At 39.5% G+C, this 6,599-nt stretch overlaps 1 long non-coding RNA gene across 1 annotated transcript; it reads left to right on the forward strand.

Moving 5' to 3' along the window:
- The first annotated feature begins 513 nt into the window (after positions 1-513).
- LOC140242936 (uncharacterized) lies at positions 514-4,755 on the forward strand. The gene is made up of 4 exons (XR_011902157.1): positions 514-718; positions 2,215-2,453; positions 2,745-2,924; positions 4,224-4,755. It is a non-coding gene; the product is annotated as an uncharacterized lncRNA (long non-coding RNA).
- The last annotated feature ends 1,844 nt before the right edge of the window (positions 4,756-6,599 follow it).

The following is a 6,599-nucleotide window of genomic DNA, read 5'->3' on the forward strand; positions in this document are numbered from 1 at the left end:
GAAAAACACGGGGGTAAATTCGAAATTCCGTGTTTGAAAAGCGGCAAGTCTACAAATGGTACCTAGTTCACCTTGCCTACTATTATGCTGATCCTAACAGAATTTTGTAAGCATGACTACCTCCGTGTCTCAGAATAATGTGGCACACAGGGGATTTCCACCATGGCACATAAAGAGTTGAAATCCTATCAAAATTCTTATGTTTTATTTTATCACGATGCGCCGAAAATGTACTAACCGGATCTCCGATAGCCCCCCCCCCCCCCCCATTCGTGTCTACTTAGTATTTTGTGGCGCCAATCGAGTGCACGTGTGATCGCCAGCCCGCGCGCACGCAAATATTGCTTCTATGACCACTGAGTGGGGTTTACTGTATAATCTTCTGTGGTTAATACATGTAGTAGCTATGCGCGCGTGCGTGTGCGCACACTCGCGATGCGAGTACAGTGTATTACGCAACGAGTCGAGTACCGCCGTTGAGTTGCATTTTCAAATTCTGTAAAACGTTACGCGTACAGAGCAAAATGGCAGCGCAGAGAACGAAGAAATTTTATGCCCTGTGGCTGTGATGACAGCGTTGGAAAAGGTCCTGTGGTGGACTGGATAAAGGACAATGCCCAATATTCACGTTGTTGTTCCCATGAGGAAGTGACTGTAGTATAATGGGGCAGCGGAAAATCTGCATCAACACATCAAGCAAAGCTGCTTGCAGCTAATGGTAAGTTACGTACAACTGTATACCCTACATGTTGATTGTGTATGATTGAGGGTACCACCTATCGTCACCCTATTGGATTTGTAGCTTGTTTATTCCAAAAATATATTACAAATTCGCCTAAATCTTACCTCAAATATGCCATAAATACTACAGTTTCGAATGTCGTGACCGTCTTGTTGGTTTTAAATCTCCGTTTTAAAATAGCGCAATTTTAGTGCACGCAATCCGTTTCTTTGCACAACGTTAGTTCTAGCGATCGGCACCCCTCCCTCCATAGGTAATACACGTAAATTTCACAGCCATGCGTCGTTACAGAGCGCATGTGTTATGTGTAACATTGTTAGGGCTACACATTACACATGCGCATGTGTTATGTGTTAGATGTCTAGGGCTACTACTATCGGCAGGGCACCTTCCCATCGGCACCCTGCATATCATGGCTGTTTGCGTATAGAACGAAAAGGTACGCGCGGGATTAAGTGTCATTAGCTATAAAGACAATAAAAACGAAGAAACGAAAATCAAACTCAAACAAACCAAGCTAAAAATTACACATCCGCTCAGTGACGACGCATGGCTGTGAAATTCATGTGTATTACCTATGGCCTGTGAAATTCACATGTATTACCTATGCTGTGAAATTCACGTGTATACCTATGGAGGGGAGGGGGTCACAAGGGGTGCCGATCGCAAGGTTCCCTTTTTAGCTGCGCGAAGAAAACGGAACGCACGCACTAAAATTGCGCTTTTTTAAAACGGAGATTCATAATCAACGAGACGGTCACGACATTCAAAACTGCAGTATTTATGGCATATTTGAGGTAAGAATAAGGCGGATTTGTGTTATATTTTTAGAATAAACAAGCTACAGATCCTTAGGGTGACGATACGTGGTACCCCCAACCCTACTACTAGTTTGGTTTGTTAGTTTGTTTGTGAGTTTGATTTGCGTTTCTTCGTTTTTATTGTTTTCAAAGCTAATGACACTTACTGTAATCCCGCGCATACTTTTTCGTTTGTACGCAAACAGCCATGATAAATACGCAGGGTGCCGATGTCAAGCAGGTACCCTGCCGATAGGTGGTACCCTTATACAGTGGGAAGAAGGGTTTTAATGAATCTTTTGATGATAGTAAGTAAAGCTGCTCTTTGTGAAGGATTTGTGGAGGTATCGCAGATCAGGAGAGGATGATGCCTCACTATTTCATATTTCAAGCAATATAATCTTGGCCAATCTTTCCCCTTCTGGAAGGCATGTTTTGAGATACACATGCATTATTATGCATCAGCACCCAGGTGTTCAGTGTGCGTAATAGCCTGCAGCAGTCCAGTGGTTAATTGTTTCATCCATTGTGAAGCATTATTTTTATTATTATTATTATTACTACTTATAGTGCGCTTTTCCCACAAGGCCCAAAGCGCTTACAATCAATTCAAAATATGCACGACAGTACGTCTTTAATCTTTTGAATGCTTTTCTTCATCTGCATTTTCAGATCAGAGGATGTTCACTCTCCATAGGCTTGAAGTATTGGAGAGGCTAGACCAACATGAGCAGGTGTACATTCAAATTGCAGAGTGCCACCACAGCAGGTTGCTTTACCAGTAAACATGGAGATTGGTGAGCTGTGGAGACTACGATGCCGCCATTACCCCCTCGAGAGTAAGGCAGCTTTCCAGGAGCTCGACAGCCTTCTAGCTTCTGGAGATTTCTTATGCTGGTAGAAAGATATTGGTGAGCAAAATACTAGTATTCGAAAGTGTTGCCTATATGTGTAATTTTTCTTTCCCTTGACCTCTGTCCTCTGTAATCTGTTGTTAATTTTTAACCAAATCAATTCAATAACGGTGAACATAGTGTTTATATGAAATTAAATGTCACATAAAATGAGAAATGAGATTTGAATGTTTTTTTTACATGTATACAAAAGTAAGGAATTTATCATTTGTCTTGTCAGCTGCTTGTTTACGTTTAGTAAATTCTCTTATTTTATTTAAGGATTTGATCTTTTCAACTCTTTTTCAGACATGCATCCTCAGAATCAGTGGATCCTAATGGCAGACGGTGTGCGGCAACTCTCTGGAGAAGATTGTGGGTCATGAGATCAGAAAGACCTGCATGGCAACAACGGCTTGAGCATGAAGGGGACATCTTCGTTTGCAGATTTACAAGGTTGCCATGCTTTCGTCTCAAGTACTATTTTCAGTAAGTCAAGCCAAGCCCTCTTCAAAAACAGAATTACTTTCTTAGCCATTTTTTTTTTTTTATTTCCACATTCAAAGTTTTTTTTTTCCTTCGCTTTTATAGGATACAGAGCTCTATCATAAAGTTTTGGTTGAGACTTGGCTTAAGGTTTTTGTCATGTTTTTTTTTTTTTTTGTGGGATAGTGAGAAACCTCTTGTAAAATGCAACTGTATGAAAGACCATGTAGTTTCATGGGGATTTCAATTTTTTTTTTTTTATGAAAATCAATTTGAAATGGCTGGGATGTCCAAAACAGAGCAATCCTATTAGAGTGTGGAATCCAAATTTTATTACAATCTTTTAGTTGTACTTTTTGGATTTTGTAGCTATTCCATATCCGATTTCCATCAAATAAACTTTGAATTCCTCTTACCCCTAACCAGGCCAGGCCCTTTTTAGTGTTCTGTGGCCTGGGAGGGGTTGATTCAATTACCCCCCCCCCCCCCCCCCCCCGAGATCTCAGCGTTTGATTGCACAATCGCTGTGAAATTTGGCTTGTTCATTACCCGTGGTGTAATCTACCAAGCTATACAAAAAGAAATGGAAATTTTTGTCATACAGTATATGCATAAAATCATGCATTTTGCTCCCTATCAGATATTAAAGCTCCTAGAACCCTATTTTTTTGGTGAAAACATTCTTTGTGGCATTTCTAACAATGAATTTGAAAAAAAAAGTATCAAAATCAATTTCTTCAGTATTTTATTGTTGTATTAATTTCTTGGTAATCTTAGGTACATGTATTTTTTTTTTTTTTTTTTTTTTGGCCTGTTGATTTATCATTTTTTTCCCGCAGAATTTATGTCAGAACCCATTTCAAGCATTATCATGATAAAATTAATTAGTTTCAGCCCATGAAAGTGAAAATGATTAGATTGTGTTTTCTCTTCTTATTCATAAAGATATAAATATCTTTATGAATAAGAAGAGAAAACTCAATTTGCTTAGACTTTATACACAAAATCACGTTTTGAGCCATTTTCAGTCTGACAGGCATACATAAAATGTCATGCAGCGTCATGACAGTATCAAAAGATGTGCAAGACTTGAAAGTAAAAAGTCAGGGAACGATGCAGTCAAAAAATTTTATGTGGCGGAGTAGTTGCCAAAATGTGGAGGGGGAGGGGGTTGATTCAATATCTGGATACTTGGAATTAAATTTCCATGTTTCATTTTTTCAATCTTGAAATTCATATATGTATACACAGGTATGTACTGACAATTTAGCATTTCCTTTTCTATCATCTTTTCTACTGCAGACCTGATACATTCGTATGCACAAGCAAAGGGATGCAAGATACCAGCGAGAAAGAGACCACAAACTGGGCTTTCCACTGGATTTCCAACTCGCGTGATCATAAAGGAAACATGCAGACGAGGAGGAGGACAAAGAGTGTGCAAGAGGCTCTAGCTGGAAATTCAGAAAAAGATTGACTGTCGCCTTTGTGATTGTAGACTATGGTGGGACATTTATCACATTCAGTGACATTTCTTCTCTTTTTTTGTAAATGAGGAGAATGTTGATTGTGTTTTCTTGAATGAAAAGGAAAAGTGTCAGGATCAAGTCGGCTACGTACTACTACTTGGACTGTAAAATCAAACCAAGTATTGGAAATTTTTTCATGCATTATTTTTATTTATATGATCATAATTGAAAATACATATAATTCCTTATACATGTACTGTGTCAAGATATTGACAGAACATTACAATTTTTTTTCTTGCATGCATTGTGAATATGTTCCTTCATTTGCTGGACTTTCCATAATAAATAGTTAAAATTTTATGCTACATCAAGTCTACTCAGATTTAAATTCTTTGTGTTCTCTACTCCTCTCAACTTAACTTTACATCAGGATTGCATGTTTTCGTAATACATGTACATCATATTGATCATTATTCCCGTCAGCGTTTGAAGTGTCATCTCTTGTGCCAACAAACCGTTTCTGTAATGTATTACATAACAACTTACGGATATTTCTTTTCCAACAGCCTAGAAATGAAGCATATCATTCACCTGCTCCCTTCCACCGTGTTCCACAGACATGAATTCCCCTGGCTGTTGCTGGTTTGGGCAAGCCTTCAGTCAAGCTTTGTGGTTGTTAAGGTTCAATTTTGTGAAGAAAGCATGCATAAAATCTTACTAAATTGCAGAAGCGGTCTGTTGTAATTCATCTTCATACATTTACTGTATGTTGTTTGTTATTTCATTACTTTGCAAACATTCACATGAGAGAAATCTGTGTTTCCACCTTGGAAAACAAATTTCCCTTTCAACCTAGCTACACTTACACTGTAGAAGAATATCTTCTAGATTACATGCCTGCCCTGACAAAACCAATGTGGGCCCCATGTGGTGTATATGGGGAAAATATGGAACTAAATTGGCAAAGCCCATTTGGCCCATATGGGCCACAGATGGGGTTTAGGCCTACAGGGAAAAACATACATGGGTCTCATATATACTCAGTACTTGAATTCTAGAAAAAAACAAACATTGTATTATATTTTATTGATTGTTTATGTATGCTATGAAAGCGGATATAGATTGTCACTTGTTTACCGTTGTAATTCGTCTGTTGAGAATGAGAAGGGCGTTAAGTTGTCCCGAACACTATGGGTTTAGAGGCAACTTAACGCCCTTATCATTCTCAACCGACGAATTGTACATGTATATTCATTTGCAGTAATGAAGTACAGGGTAACCCTTTTATAATGAGGTTGGTGGGACCACCATTTTTTCCTTGTTATATGTACCTCATATGTACCTCATTGTAAACATATGCATACTGTATGTTTACTATTTCAATATTTGCAAATTCAGATGAGACCAATAAGATATCCTCGTTTCCCAGGTTTCCCTGTACTGGTACTACTGCAGTACCATTGTAGTACTACTGCAGTACTGGTACTACAGTACTACAGCACCACTATTGGTACTGTAGTACTACTGCAGTACTGGTACTGCAGTAGTACAACAGTGCCGGTACTGAGTACTGCAGTACCATTACTGGTACTGTAGTACTACTGCAGTACTGGTACTGCAGTGGTACTGCAGTACTACTGTAGTACTGGTACTACTGCAGTACTGGTACTACTGCAGTACTGGTACTGCAGTACTACTGTAGTACTGGTACTACTGCAGTACCAGTACTGCAATGGTACTGCAGTACTAGGGGTACGGTACTACTGCAGTACTGGTACAGCAGTGGTACTGCAGTACTACTGCAGTACTGGTACTGCAGTGGTACTGCAGTACTACTGCAGTACTGGTACTGCAGTACTGGTACTGCAGTACTACTGCAGTGCTGGTACTGCAGTAGTACTACAGTGGTACTGCAGTAGTACTGCAGTGGTACTGCAGTAGTACTGCAGTGGTACTGCAGTACCCAGTACTGCAGTAGTACTGCTGTGTAGTACTGGTACTGCAATAGGCCTACTGGTACTGCAGTACCAGTACTGCAGTACGCAGTACTAGTACTGCAAGGAAGAAGTGAGGTAGTACTGCAGTACTGGTACTGCAGTACTGCAGTACTAGTACTGCAGTAAAGTGTCCAATTTACTACAGTACTTCTGCAGTACTAGTACTGCAGTACTACTGCAGTACGTGTACTGCAGTAGTACTGCAGTACTTG

Source organism: Diadema setosum, chromosome 19 (assembly GCF_964275005.1).
Source record: "Diadema setosum chromosome 19, eeDiaSeto1, whole genome shotgun sequence".
Lineage (NCBI taxonomy): Eukaryota > Metazoa > Echinodermata > Echinoidea > Diadematoida > Diadematidae > Diadema > Diadema setosum.